Below are 16,530 nucleotides of genomic sequence, written 5' to 3'. Positions count from 1 at the left end.
CGGTGCGACTTATATATTAACATTTTCACATGGACAGACGTGAAAGGCTCTCGGCTTGTGTCAGTCAGTATCTGCTACAACTATTTCTCCTGTACCACTGTCACTTGGCTCTACTGTGCATGTCTCCTGCAGAAAAAAACGCTGTCCTGCTGCAAGTAGTGAAATATGCAGCCAAAAATGGTAATCGAGCAGCAGAAAGAAAGTTTGGAGTGAGAGAGAATCCTGTCGGGATTCAGAAAGGCCAGAATAATTCTAACTGGAACTGATGCTGAGTCTGACGACAGCTATAACAACATTCTACTTGACTTAAAGCTCATAAGAGTGAATTTTGCGTAATAACACCTTCAAGAAAAATAAGATTGAATCGCTACTGACACCATTTCCCATAAGAGTGAAATACAAAATTGTCATTATTATAATATGTTTGCATTGCTCTAGTAGGTCACCAGCTTATTGAAATCAACTCTCTGAATATTAAAGATGCATTCTGTAACTTTTCCAGTTGAGGGTATGCCATCTACTTGTCTTATTTATTCATTTATGTATTTATTGCTCATGCTATTATTTTGTTGTCAACTTAAAGAGAACAACAACAACAAAATGTGACAATAGGCTGTCTTCACGTTTTCGTCACAAACCAGGAAGACGTTTGGAATCATGCGATGACAACGTCCGGTGTAGTTCTCGACACTGGGCTCGCCGACCGGCTGTAATCAAACCCACTGAAGTAAATGTGATCAGTGGTAAAATAAAGACTGCAGATGTATGTACTGTTTGGAATCATCTTGAATTTGGCCCCTCATCCCTCGGGAAATGATGAAAACTGAGGTATGGTTGGAATTGTTGATTAGCCGAACATAACGGAACACTACAATAACATGGAGATGAAGAAACTGGGCATTTTCTCATTTTTCTAGATGGTGTCAGACTTACTTCCGTGAACACAGCCCGCCGGAAGTTGTAATCGCATGTTTCTAAACGTCTTCCTGGTTTGTGATGAAAGCGTGACTAGAGCCTGTTAACATAATATACATATTCCAACCATTATTTGCCTTGTCTTTACTGCATGAACAAAAGGAACAGGAAGAAGATAAATCTTATAGTAATCTTATATAAACCCTGCTCCTTTTACAGATAAAAATAAATAAATAAAAATTACATATTTCTTTAATAATCAGTCCTCACCCCAAAAAACTAAATCAGTTATTGCTATTGGCATTAAAACATATCTATCTAGCTTTTATTCAATTAGAAGTGTTTACTGGCTCAAAAATACATTGAAAAACATTTAGTACGGGTCCCCTTTCCACAGATTTGACCTGTAACTTGACCGGTGGCATCACATACATATCTCCATAGAGACAGATCATATTACCTGAATGACACTGAACTTTATGAAAATGACTGGCTTGGAGACCCACTACCAGAAAAGTACTTAACATTTAATAATCTTGTCTTTGTTGAGAGGGGTGGAGTGTGGGAGGGTTTTTTTGTTTTTGTTTGCTTGATTTAAAAATTGATTGATTGGTCAGGAATCAGAATACACTAGACGGTTTGCAAAACCAGCCAATCAGTGAATAGCTGTGAAGCCATGGCGTCAAACTGAAACGCCTGTCTGGGTCGCTTTTGTGGTACAGCACAACAGTAAACAAAGCAGTTGAGATGGACGTAGACGAAGCCAGACATTCTGTGTTGGCAACAATTCCCAAGATCGAGGATTTAAAGCCGGAACTTTATCAAGGGGAAAGACTTCCTATGAGATTTGGGAAAAGCTTAATATACCAGTTAGTCCCGTTAGCGGCGCATTACATACGTCACAACCAAATAACAGCAATTGGTTAAAGGGCGCATCTCATGTAAAATTTACTTTTCAGAGTGTTCTACCTTCTAAGAGTGATGTCTGGGCCTTGTATATGTCTCCAAAGTGGTTTTTAGATTGATTCGGCATTTTTTAAATAAATTGCTGCGTGTTTCTGCCACCCTCCCACATGACAACGAACTAAAGCTGCTACAACGATGACGCGGTAACTGCACCTATGATGCGGTGCTTGAGCTGCGTGCACCTCCAAGTCCTTGTCCGATTCCGGGTCCAACACATGCGGCTGAACGCGCTGTATCTCCATGATGAATAAAAGTTTATTCCTGCCACTATCAGGGTGCACGCCTGTCTCCCCCCTCCCTCCCTGAGATGGGCGGAGGAAGAGCGGCTCACTCGTCGCCTACGTCAAGTTTGGAGGGCGGAGCCTGTGCTTTCTCAGGACGGGCGGGGGGATGAGCAATAGTCGGCCTTTCATAGTTCCTGGTTTGTGACTGCCTCCAAGAAATCAATAAGATTTCCTAACTATTGCGTAATGGATGTTCCGAAACCCAAATTGTGCTTGTATATGTGCAGAAGATATTATTTTGCATGAGATGGGCCCTTTAAATGAAAAAAAGTACCTGGCTACCGTTGAGCAAACGAATCCTAATGCTGCAAAGAATGCTAATGAACCAAGCTTACGATTCTATTGTGACCTGAATAATCATGATTATCAATTAACCAAATTATCCTGTCGTATACCTAGTCAGAGAACCATCCCCATAGCTTGAAACCCATGAATTTGCTCACATTGTTCCGTGTCTCCATAATTCACCTTAAATCTGACATTGCACCAGCCTCCCTGATCGTGTACAGCATGTTGCGGTGGGAGCAGCCTGTTAGAGCGGCTCGTGTTGGAGATGGGGATCGGGGGCTGTGTCTGGTGTAGCTCAGATAAGGACATCATTAGTGGATACATGCGGACACTTGCTTATATTTATCTGTCCTCTGAGCTCCTCTAATGCTCTCATCAAAAACTATCGATTCAGAAAGACAATATAAAGCCAGGGAGCTCCTGTCACTGTGGATAAAGAGAGAAGGAAACGTGATTTAAAGAAGCACGTGTCCAAGGAAGTCACTGTCCATGTGCTGCTAATGCAAAGTGATGCACTAAGAGTTTTTTAAAGGGCCCGTGTTACACTATTTTCTGATCTGTTATAATGTCATTTCCTCATTAAAACAGACCTGGAGTAAGAATAAAGGATTACTCAAACGTGTGAATGAAACAAAACACAATTTTGGATGTTTTTGAGCATTTTTTGAGTTGGTTCCAGAAGTACATTGTCTACTATTTTTTTCCGGTAGACTTTTCAAAATATTCAAATATTGAAAGTTCTAAGATATTGACTAACCTGCTAATATCCATAGAGCAGTGTTAGTCCCAAGTGGTCTAGTACATTGTTTCCCAAACACTAGATTGTGACCCTCAGGTGGGTCACAAGAGATTTATTGTGGGTCGCATTGCCACGATCTGCAAGTTGGTCTGCACCCTCATCCTCACTTCTTTTCCGTGGACCCCCGCTCCTCACTTTCTTGCCTAACCAATTTTCTGTAGAAAACAATGATGACTGTTTTCCCTTGTTTAAAACTTGAGTACAGTATTTTTCAGACTATAAGGTGCACTTAAAATCCCTTAATTTTCTGAAAAATCAACAGTGCGCCTTAAAATCCGGTAAGGTACACCGGATTTTATGTATTAATTCTGGTTGTGCTTACTGACATTGAACTGATTTTCACACATATATAGTCCACTGAGTCGTATTCTTTAATCCAGCAGAAGCTGACCTCATCAGGGCACAAGGAGATAGCTGCTTTATTTTATTTTTTTAATCTCTTACAGTTTATGCAAATGAGCCATGTAGTTTTAAGTTTCATTTCTGTAAAACATAAACAAATGTGCGTAAAGCTGCATTAAACACATTATTACTCAATCTATATTTGAGTCCTCCTCATAGGAAATAAAAAAATTCTCAAGTTTCAAGTGTTGTCCATTTGTTTCGCTTAATGCGTCTTATAATCCGGTGCACCTTATGTATGAAAATAGACAAGAAAATTCAACATTACTGATATTGTGCCTTTTAATAAAATATGGTAATACTAATTGTTCAGAAAGACACAATCACTCAGTCAGCAATAAAAAATCCTTATTAATGTTCAATAATGGTCACAAATTTATTTTGTGATTCATGAATAATGCCTATTGACTTTAAAATATGGGTCCCCAGAATAAACGTTTGGGAAACACTGGTGTAGTACTATTATTAGCACAGGAGTGAGTAATACTTGCAAGAATTATTTTTAGTAGCAGAATAAGCAGTAGTAAACACAGCTATATATACACACACCTATGTACAGAATGTTATGTAATAAAAATTGATCATCATTATCATTATTGTCAATTGATTAAGGAGGACTAATGGTGTACTGAGCTTCTGCTACTGTGGACAAAAAAAGAAAAAACTAAACAAATCTTTTTATAGAAGAGTCCAATAATATCCACTGTTGCCATGTTTGCCTCGAGGTCCTAGCTGTGTGTGTACGTGTATGTGTGTGTGCATGTGTGTACATATAAACAGAGCTAGTGTGTTATTATTCATGCAGTCTCTGTGTGTAGAGCTCCAAACACAGAGCAGCCTCAGGGTCACTGCTGGAAGGTCAGGTCAGCCTCGAGACACTTGGACACATTTAAAACATGCAATCAATTTTGTAGCTAAAAGTGTTCACATGATACAACAACACTGGCTTTATTAGACTTTAATTTGAGTTTTCACATGAGGTCTATCCATAAACTGACAATGAGAAAAAATGGTCTACCTATCTACACATATTGGCAGCCCAGTAGTATCATCCCAGATTGTAGTACCTTTTTAAAACACAGTGCAGGCTTCTTAACTTACTACCGTGAACAGAGCCCACCGGAAGTTGTCATTGCATGTTTCCAAACGTCTTCCTGGTTTGTGAACAGCCTATTGGCAAATGTGAAACCTGTTTCCCTCCTCCTCACCTGGCCGTTGTTCAGACTCACCTGTGCTCTCTGGTTTTCTTCTGTCAGGCCAAAGCTGACACACTATCACACAACAGGAACATAGACAGCATATAGTGGTTATATGTGAGAATAGAACAGGAATGGATCGTCCAATCTAATTACACATTACGCATGGTAGCTTTAAGCCATGAAATTAATACCTCAAATTTGTGGAGCCAATTTCTGTAAACAATTATTGAGTGATGAGGTTCAGCATTTGTGAATCCAAACTTTGGTCATTTCTTGTAGCAACAGTGAATCTCCCATAGAGTTCAATGTGAGAATAGAACAGGAGTGGGTTAGCCTATCTAAGTACTGTATTTTTCGGACTATAAGTCTCTTCGCAGTATAAGTCACAGCCAAAAAATGCATAATGAAGAACAGAAAAACATGTAGAAGTCACACTATAAGTCATGCTTTTTGGGGGAAATGTATTTTATAAAATCAAAAACCAGGAACCGATATTTCATCTTGAAAGTCAAGTTCTAGTAATAACAATAGAGCAGAGAACAACAGACTGTTAATGTCACATATGAACAGTTCTTCAGATAAACTATAACATAAACAACAGAACAGAACAAGTTTACCAAACTCTCCATCTCACTCCAAATCACTAAATCCATTCAATTCTTCATCCTCAGTGTCACTTCTGAGCAACTTTGTGACCTCTGGAGGTAAACAGAGCGCCACTTCCTCTTCCAAAAACATACCTGTTGTGTTTTGTTTCATTCACACATGTTATTGAATTATTAGTCTGTCTGCATCCTCAGTGCTCCAGATTTTCTGTTCCACCTCGTGATGTCATGAACTGATTGTTTCCAAGTTAAGTTCAGTAGAGATTGGCAATTCCCTGACTGAAATTATCCAAATGATTCTATTGAAGGTGTATGGAGTTTAGAAACACAGTGGAGCACTTCCTGTATTGCCACATGACATCACAAGGTGGAACAGAGTGTTTTCTATCTGACAGAAGAGCTCAATAAGCCTAAATGTGCAGGGTTTGTGTGTTAGACATGTGTGAATGAAACAAAACACAACTCCAGGTCTGTTTTTGATGAGGAAAAAATATTATAACATAAATCAGAAAACAGTGTTAAACATTGTTAAACTCAAAATTTGATATCGTGACATCTCTGTTGTGTACAATGCCACTTAAACCTCTGATCACTCAACACACAGACTAAATAAACCATTAGCTTGATGATACTGAAGAAAACGCCAGCAGCCACATCACAGGCGCTCGCTATAGTGACGTTCGCTATGGCAACGGAGGCCTCCCTGTAAAATCTATCAGGGATGGAGAGAAATCGCTCGGGTTACGTTCACATGATTGCACCATTTCCACAGGCTTGATTGGATGACAAAAGATGGAGTGAATAGTGCAGGATGTATAGTACACATGGGCACACTGTTTACAGACTGTGGGATTCAGAGGAGGAGGAGGAGAGTGTGAAATGATTAGAAACAGCAGAAGGAAGTAGTGTTTTGACAAATAAAACACAACTGCTCTTATTGCTACACCACATAATCATCTATGATACTGTTGCTGCCTGAGACAGGCCTCTACTTTGACCATGATTAGGCTCAAAATGGTTCTGTTTAGCTGCATGTGACTGAAAAGCTTCATAATGCAGAATAAAAACCTAAAGCACCATCCAGTACGTAGTACGTATTCAAATCGTTTTCGTTGTGGATGCAGTGTTCGTCCACACTAATCCAATGGAAAATGGCTCCAGAGACGGAACGATCTGGTGCCGCCAGCTCCAACAAATTCATCTGAGTACAGATCTGATCTGGCACTGTGTGGATGCCTGAAAACACTGATACGCTGATGTAGGTCTATGCACCGCAAAGTAGCTAATTCACCGCCAAAATGCAAAGAGGCTAGAATATCTTCATATATACAGCCTACGGTATAATCTCTGAAAAGTTTCACATAAATCATCTCCAACGAGACAGAAGCACAGAACAGACTCACCATCAGCAGAACACCCCTCTGTCACAGAAAGAACACTCATATTCCACTGAGTCATGTCCTTTAGTCCGGCAGAAGCTGAACCACATCAGACCACATCAGCGCACAAGGAGCGAGCTGTTTTATGAGCATTCAGTTTATGCAAATTAGCCATGTGGTTTTAAGTTTTGTTTTTGTAAAACGTAAATAAATATGCTCAAAGCTGGGTGGATAGGGAAGGATTGCTGACACAGAAACGACATGTGTGGACGCAGATCGTTTCCAATACAGTGATAAGGTGATACAGTGATACGTGGATTCATTTCAGTGCAAACAGGGTCTAACAGTGACCACCCACTCTCCTGTGCTAGAACTAAATTTCCTATTCATTTTTCTCAAACAGTAAGTATACAGACAAATCAGTATCCTGCTTATTAGCCATATCCTGGTTATGGCAGTATTCGTAATACTGCATATACATGGGCTCTGAGAAACTGGGATACTCATATCCCTGTGTACATGATCAAATGTACTATCCCGGTTTCTTGACATAATCTTACAAATGCACAAGAGCAAAAATTATATATTTAATAAATCAGGAAAAGTACAAACAACCATGAGCTCCTTTAGCAGAGGAAGCTCAGGAGGTTCCTAACCAGCTGTGAGGAGCTATGAGATATCCCACAATCCACTACACAGATCAAACTGATTGTTTCCAAACACTAGTTTACAACTTCTACATTGCAGCAGATTCTTCAATAAAATCTTCTGCATAAATAAACTCAACTTTACAACACATAAACCATAACCACTGTAGAGCCACATCAGCCCCTTTGAGATTATTATTCAGCTTTGACACATTTGTTTACGTTTTATAGAAACAAAACTTAACACCACATGGCTCATTTGCATAAACTAACTGTGCTGAAAAAAAAACAACTCACTACTTGTGTCCTGATGCAGTTCAGCTTCTGTCGGACTAAAGGATGTGACTCAGTGGAATATGAGTGTTCTCTCTGTGACAGAGGATGTGCTGCTGATGGTGAGTCTGTTCTGTGTGTATCACGTTGGAGGTGGTTCATGTTAAACTTTTCAGAGATCAGCTGTGTGCACGTCATACGAGTGCAGATTGTACGTGTGCAGGTTTAGAGCAGCTCTTTATTTTACAGTCATTTCACTCATGCACGGTCACTTTATTTATGTTGGTCACTTTATTTATGTTGGCTACTGTTGTGATGAAAAGACTGAAAAGTGTTAAGTACACTGAATTTTATGATGCAGTATTCAGGATACTGCGTATCATGCCACAGTATCCCAGTTACTATCGGAATATAGCAGCTACAGTATCCCAGTTTCTCACAACTGGGATACTGTCTTATTCGGGATACTGAAACTGGGATACTGTGTATGCATGCACCATGATGAAACTGAGATACTCAAAAACCTGATCATACCCAGGACACTGATGTGCATGTAAAAACACTCACTGACTTTCCCGCAAAAATATTCTATGGGAAAAATAAATGGAAAATTTAGCTCCATTCTCTTAATATTTTATGATGAATATTAATATTTTGGCTTGTTTGTATTGTCATTTAAATATATTTCTAATTGTGTAAAGCACTTTGAATTACTTTGTTTACAAACTGTAAAAATCCATTCAAACATGGATTCAAATTCATGAAACATTCAACATTTGAATGATTATCAAACATTTCCTTAAACTCTTTTTAAATGACGTGACCTGCCATCGCTAACCAGATGTGAAACCTGGCTCCACTTCACAGCGTCTGGATCACAGGCAAAGCTCAGCTCTCAATGGGACACATTTGGGAACATGAAAACTATGATTTTCATGAGTGCTCTATCTATGAATCTCTACAAATAAGCTTGCCTTGCCTTACTGTTACTGTTACTGCTACTACTACTACTACTACTACTACTACTGCTACCACTACTACTATTATTAAATGGTAATGTAATTCACATTTTTCTGCTTTCCACCTCAAGGCACTCAAACTAACAAGGAACCACTCACCCATTCACACACACATTCTACACAGTGTACGCAGACACTGTGGGCTAGTGTCTGCCAAGGACACAACGGCACTACTGTACTGGAATCACACCAGCCAACCTGTGGGTCTACTGACCGCTACCTACATGTCGAGAGCTGGATTCGAACCGCCAACCTTCAGATCAGTGGGCGAATGCTCTACCAACTGAGCTACTGCTTATTACTACCACAACAACTAGTACAACAACAACTACTACTACAACTACTACCACTATTACCGCTACTACTACTACCTCCTACTGCAACTACAACTATTACTACTACTTCCTCCTCTTCCTCCTACTGCTACTACTACTACTGCTCCTACTACAACTACTAATAGAACTATTACTACTACTACCTCCTCCTCCTATTACTACTACTACCACCACCACTACCACTACTATTACTACTAAAACAACAACAACAGCAACAACTACGACTATCACTACCTCCTACTGCTTCTACTACTACTACTACTACCACCACTACTATTACAACAACAACAACTACTACTACTACTACTACTACTACCAACACTACCACTACTACTACTACTATTACTACTAAAACAACAGCAACAACTACTACTACCACTACCTCTTACTGCTTCTACTACTACTACTACTACTACTACCGCCACTACTATTACAACAACTACTACACCTACTACAACTACTACTACTACTACTACTACCAACACTACCACTACTACTGCTACTATTGCTACTAAAACAACAGCAACAACTACTACTACTACTACTACCACTACCTCCTACTGCTTCTACTACTATTACTACAACAACAACTACTACTACTACTACTACTACCACGACCTCCTCCTCCTCCTCCTCCTACTACTACTACTAGTTCTAATACATCTGCTATTGTTTGTTAATTTGTAAAAATGCTGTTAGGACCATCACCACAAATACTTTTCTACCACTACAACTACCTACTTTCGAAGTCACTCCCCCAAAAAACACACATATTATAATAAATGATAGAAGACAAACCAAGTGAAAGAGAAACTGAAAACATATTTATTTTCACTATAAGCAGGTTTAGTTAATTTCCATCTCTGCCCAGGTCATTGAACACATCCTGTCTCATCACGCTCCACAATATGACAATAAAAATTGCAAATGTTTTTTTCCAAATAGAGGAGGTCTGGATGAAATGAGCTGTGCCGAATGACAATGACTGTTTGTGTTTCTGTTATAAACCAAATACAAACGCAAAGAGGGAAGCAGATCGTGACGGACGGACTGCAGCGGAGTTTTACAGCGCTCAGGAAAACAAAGATCTGTATGACTTTAACTTACAATACAATAGTCGAATAAATGACCTATACTGACTGATATTTAAATGTATTTCAACATTTATGCTGCATTTTTGCTCTTTGTTATTATATCGTATTGTGATGTGTGAGTGTCCAAGTCATCTTTGTAGTCATCTTTGTAGTTTTGACAATTATTTGAGCAATGAGGACACTGCGAAAGTGGCAATCTCAGACTCAGGGTCATATTCAGTATCTTGGATTATTTTATGATATTTCAGGCATTTCTTATTTATCTTTTTGAGAATCCAGTTTTATTACTTCATTGTCAATAAACTGAGCTTGACCTGGAGAATACACAAAAATAAATATCTATCTCCATGGAGAATGTTCTCAAGTATGGTTCTAACTTTCTATTTATACAGGGAGATGAAGCCTGCACATTTACTCCCAAACTGCACTTAATGAATCACAGCATTTGGATGAGTGGATCTTGGTCAGGTCATGGTTAGGGTTAGAGTCAGGGTGATCTCTCATATAAACCTTCTGCTCAGTGACTGGTTGGCCAATCCAAAAGTGAGCCATAGGAGATGTCCACACACAGTGCTGTGCAAGTTCACACTTTTCATGAACTAGTTCAAAGTTCAGTTCACACATTTTCAAAGTGAACAATTCACGTTCATAGTTCACAATTTTAATTTTGAACTAGTTCAAAGTTCAGTTCATTTTATTTTTAGGTGCGATATGTAAATGAAAGGCTGAATCTTCAAATTCTTGATTAACAAATGTGTTGCATTCAGTTCAAAGTTCACTGTCCACACAACAGAATATACACACAATATGCTGTGTACATCATATAAGATCAGCCATTACGCAAGTCCATCAATCATATGTTATCATCGGTCAAGTGTCTTACTGTATTTTTCAGACCATAAGGCGCAATATCAGTAATGCTGAATTCTCTTGTCTATTTTCATACATAAGGTGCACCGAATTATAAGGTGCATTAAGGGAAACAAACGGGTGACACTTGAGATTGATCCTTAACCCAGGCACCCACGATCCATTGGCAGATTCTCCCATTCTCTCTGTCTCGGTGAATGTGGATTATGAATGTGAATGTGGGTGGATCATTTAAGTTTGGATTTTTATTTCCTACGAGGATGACTCAAATATACATTGAGTAATAATGTGTTTAATGCAGCTTTGCGCATATTTCTTTAAGTTTTACAGAAACAAAACTAAAAACCACATGGCTCATTTGCATAAACTATAAGCACTGAAAAAACAGCTCACTCCTTGTGCGCTGATGTGTCAGCTTCTGTCGGACTTACTGCGCGAGGCTCCTGACTACATTAGCTGTAATGCTCCGACAATCCATCAAGCGATGCGGCTTCATATCTTACCAAAGTCATACTAAAATATTTTGACAGATTTTTAAGCACATAAAATCGGTTTGAGGCACAACCAGAGTTAATACATAAGACATGCCAGATTATAAGGCGCACTGTCAATTTTTGAGGAAATTAAAGGATTTTAAGTGCGCCTTGTAGTCCAAAAAATACGGTACATTCAGAATAAATATACACTATCATAAGAAGTGTTTCATTTCATATTCTTGATTCAGGCCACTAGGGGCCAGCATTTATAAGGATTAAATATAAAAAAGTTTATCTTTGTAGGAGCAGCCTGTTACTATCTGCTCCTCTTCATCTGCTCTATCCCAAATATATTTAAGGGAACACGTCTTTTTTTTCACTTTCTATTTCCATAGAACCATGCAGGTGATGTGCCACCTCCAGAAGTTACACACTGATGCTTTAAATTGTATTTTATAAGATGAAGCTAACTCAATATTGTTTAAATACCTAATGCTCATTGTTGTGGTGTGAGGTTGTATTGTATACAGTGTGTGTGATATTGTATATGTGCACGTGCGTGAGTTTGTGTGTGCGAGGGTGTGTGAAAAAAGACTAAACTAAATTTGAAAAACATTATATAGAATCAACTTGTATTTTTAAATCATTTGAATATTAAAGGTGTACAGCGTAATACTTCTTATGAAAGGCCCACCACCTGCTCGTCTCCATGGAAATGTTATTGCTTTGTCTAGAATGTTCCACAGTACAGATAAAACCTGTTTATCACAAGGGAGACAAGCAGGTTACAGCACCACGCTACATTACAGCTCAGATCTGTGGAGAGTCGCCCCTATTCACAGAAGAAGTTATTGTATTTTTAAGCAATAGACACACTCATAATGATGGATAGTTTAATGCCATACTATGGAACAATAACATCCACGGATTCAAGCAGGTAGCGGACCCTCCACCAGAAAAATTGCACAGTGCACCTTTAAAATAACAAAAATAATCTAGGTCTAAGTAAATAAGCACTTGTGAAACCTACTTAAATCAAAAATGTATGTGGAGACAAGACTGCAATGAATATGGCCTAATAATATGAAGACAGAAGCTTTCCCTCGTTTCCTCTTTTAATGTCGTCGCCCTGAGCTCTGCGTGACCACTGCAGCTCCACGTCAGCCCATTAGCCCCTGTTTCTGTTGGGTTACATGTGGGAAAGTCTCATGTTCTAATGGCTCCTAAATGTGACTACAAGCGTTTGAGTGGTACTGCATCGTCATCCGTCTAACTGTGTCTTTTCATGATTAATGTGGGGTATTAGCGAGCACAGTCTGTCTTAATGCGTGTTTGAAATGAAATAAAGTGTTTGACAAACAGCTTAAGCGGAGGTGGGGGTATAACGAGCTTAAAACAACGATCGTACCCCATTAACCATCACCGGAGGGGCTAATGGGCAGATATTAGCTAAGAAGAATTCAGTTCAAAATGCAAATTGCGTATGTAGTTACTTATAAAAGTTGAGTTTTAAAGATACATTGTGTAATTTTTCTGGTTGAGGATCTGTTGCTTGTTTGTCTCCATGCAATGTTCCATGGTATGACATTAAACATTTCCATCTAGTATCATTGCAAGTGTTTCTATTGCTTAAAAATACAATAATTTCTTCTGTGAATAGGGGCGACTCTCCACAGGTCTGAGCTGTAATGTAGTGTAGTGTTGTAACCTGCTTGTTTCCCTCATTATAGACAGGTTTAATCTATAATGTGGAACATTCTAGACAAAGCAACAATGCTTCCATGGAGATAAGCAGGTAGAAATGTTACACAATGCACTGCAGACAAGTGGACTTCAGACTGCAGCTTGAAATGACCCAAATCCAATTTTTTGCCCCTACTGCGACCTGTATTTGATCTTTTAATGACTGAACGATCTGATTTTTTTCAAATGCGAACCATGTCACTTGGATATGTGCTCCAAAAACCAATACATATGACTTCAGTCTGAACGGCCAGATCGCATTCATCCCACCTACACGTCACAAATGTACACAAACGTTCTTCTCGTCAGACGAAAACTGTGTCTGAAGCAGTGAAGCACAGATCAATCCCACCACTCTTGGCTGCGACTCTGCACCTACACGTTCCTTTCTACAGCATTGTCTACATAGCTGCCCCTGCCCCACAAAACACCAGGGCTTAAACCCTCGTCCTTCTCCTTCTCAATCTCCTCCTTAAAACAAACAAACAACATGTTCTGGCTTCTGGTACGACAGCAACTTTAAAATCTCCAGGTGCTCAATGCTGCGTCCATGTTTAGGCGACTTCCATAAACACTGTGTGTGACATCGTTGTGTCCTCCATTGCGCATGTGGGACACTTTTGGGGCATTTAAAGTTGCATTTACTTGAAAAAGTGAACGACCTCGCAAAAAAATCTGATTTCACAAAAAAAATCTGAATTGCGCATTAAACCCTGCTGTCTGAACGTAGCCTAAAATAGAGCTTTATTTTGTATTTCTATTTTTTATTTTTTATCTGTACTACACAGCACTTTGGAAAGTGTTTATGAAATGTGCTCTATAAATACAGTGGATTAAAACACTGCTTCTCATGTAACACAGGAGAATCAATAGAGGTCAAGCTTTTATTGAAATCAAGTAAACGCCTGAAATCAGTGAACACCTGTGGTTGGAGAGGAGTTTACAGACTGTATTGGACAGTTTTTAATAAGACAAAATATAGTAACTAAATAATACAATCAGTCAATATGATGAAAAAATGTGATGAACTGTCATATCGACCAGCCCTACAGACCAACACTATAGATGTACATTCAACAACCTGACTGAAATTCATTTTAGTTTACAATTTTATTTTATTTTATTTTTTACAGGAAGTGCCTCTGTGTTTTTAAACTCCATACACTAGTGTTGTAGTCAAGACCGCACTAATCGAGACCAAGACCTGTCCAAGACCACAGGGTCCTGAGACCACGACAAGACTAAGACCCCTGAAGGTCGAGACCGAGACAAGACCGAGACTTTTAAATTCCGAGACCAAGACCACGGCCCATCGAGACAAAATCAAGACCGTCTTTCTAATGTTCTACATTTATTTGTATTTTACAGTTATTTTGGCACATATATAATCAATGTTTTTATAAATTTATCACCATTTGAACTGACAAATGTTCATTTAGGCCTAAAACAATCCAAGCAAACTGTACTGCATTGAAACTCTCTGTGTCCCTTTTCTGGACCCTCACCCAAAGTTTGGGAACACCTTCTTTAAGAGAACTTCCACTGGCACTTCACAGAAAACTGCAGACAAAGTGAAGAAAGTGGGTGGGATTTTTAAACCTGTTTTTTCAAGTTTCTAACTGGAGTTGCATTCTCTTACTGGTTTTACAGTGGGATTTAGCAGCCTCTGCCCATTTACCAAATGCACGCTGTGACAAATACAGATGCATCTGTGCACTTTTATTAGGCAAACTGCTACCACATGTCACAGTAAGACGTTTATTACCGACAGCAGTGGCCGTAATGAAATATGATCGCACTCATCGAGTGTCAGACCTCAAGTCAGAGACAAGACCGAGTCCAAACACAGTCAAGTCCGAGACGAGACCAAGAAGAAGTAAAAGGAGCAGTTAACTTGAAAACTACTGCTTAATGACATCACAAGGTATGTTTCTGAGGAGGTAAAAACATTCTAACATGGCTTAAAGCTCACAAGAGTCAATGTTGCATAATGTAGGACTTTAAATGTAATTTGAGCCTTACAAATGAATAAATGTACAGTAAGTCAATCGAGCTACAGCTGCCATGACAATGAACCTGGTTAAACATCAGGACATAAGCCTCTGTATTCTGTCATTCAGTGCTGCTGAAAACCTGCCCCGGTAACACTGCAAGATGGGTCAAATGCAGGACAAACTACTAACCACTGACAATTAAGTATTAACATTTTCACCCAAAAGGATTATCATGGATTACACAGATTAATGACACAGAAAGACCATCAAAGAGACAACACTACAATACTGTACATGTAAGCAACAACCGGGTTTAAAGCCAAGTTACTCACATTGCTATTAATTACTTAAAACCCCAAGGCAGTGGGGAAATGTGATTTTTCTTCTATAATATTGAGACTTTTGATGCAATTTAAAGGTGCACTATGTAATTTTTTTGGTTAGGGGTCCATTACTTGCTTGTTTCTATGGATAATGTCATTGCTGCATACATGGAGTTTTGTTGTTTTTGATGAGGAAACAATATAACACAGACCAGAAAAAAGAAAACAGTAAAGCTCAGATTAATACAGTGTAACTTCAGTAAAAGAGCTTCAGACAGGGCAATGCCTCCATTTAGCATCACACCTCGAGAGATTTTGACAATATCAGAGGCAGAGTATCAATACTGAGCAGCCATTTGAGTCATGTTCTATTCTTCCTCTGTTCTATCTTCAGAGAGGATTAGACACAGCTGTACAGTGGAGCGTAGAGGAGTTCACAATACTCCTAAAGCTTCAGCTCAAACCCAAACTCCTCGAACGTTGGAACCCTGGCTCTTCTCCAGCACCGACTCTTAGCAGCTTTACGTCTCTATGTAAACAAATGCTGATATCACAGCTGTCTCTGCAGTCAGGACGAGACCGGGGGGAGAACAGTGACAGCAAGTTTTGAAGTCTCTGCAACATCTGTTTGAGCAAGGCATGTGAAATCTTAACTTGTAAAGAGGATAGAGTACTCAATTCAGTCTTTACTAAAGGGCCCATTTCACAGTATTTTCTGATTAAGTTATAATATTTCCTCATCACAAACAGACCTGGAGTTGTGGTTTGTTTCATTAACACGTTTAAAACACAAACCCTGCATATTTAGGCTAAATTCTTCACTCTTTTCCACCTTGTGATCAGAGGCAGCGCTACTATAAAGCAACAGTAGGCACCCCCAAACCTGGAGGGGGCCTCAACCAATGGCCGAGGCCTCAGA

General features: G+C 39.2%; 1 protein-coding gene across 1 annotated transcript in view; it reads right to left on the bottom strand.

The window, feature by feature from the left end:
• LOC110168269 (1-phosphatidylinositol 4,5-bisphosphate phosphodiesterase beta-1) overlaps window positions 1-16,530 on the bottom strand; it is a 521,321-nt gene that overhangs the window by 493,690 nt on the left and 11,101 nt on the right. The window lies entirely within an intron of this gene.

This window comes from Boleophthalmus pectinirostris, unplaced genomic scaffold, assembly GCF_026225935.1.
Source record: "Boleophthalmus pectinirostris isolate CB_2022bp ecotype Guang Dong unplaced genomic scaffold, ASM2622593v1 HiC_scaffold_13, whole genome shotgun sequence".
Taxonomy (NCBI): domain Eukaryota; kingdom Metazoa; phylum Chordata; class Actinopteri; order Gobiiformes; family Gobiidae; genus Boleophthalmus; species Boleophthalmus pectinirostris.
Note: the sequence above shows the minus strand (reverse complement) of the source record. Positions and strands in the feature narration are given on the sequence as shown.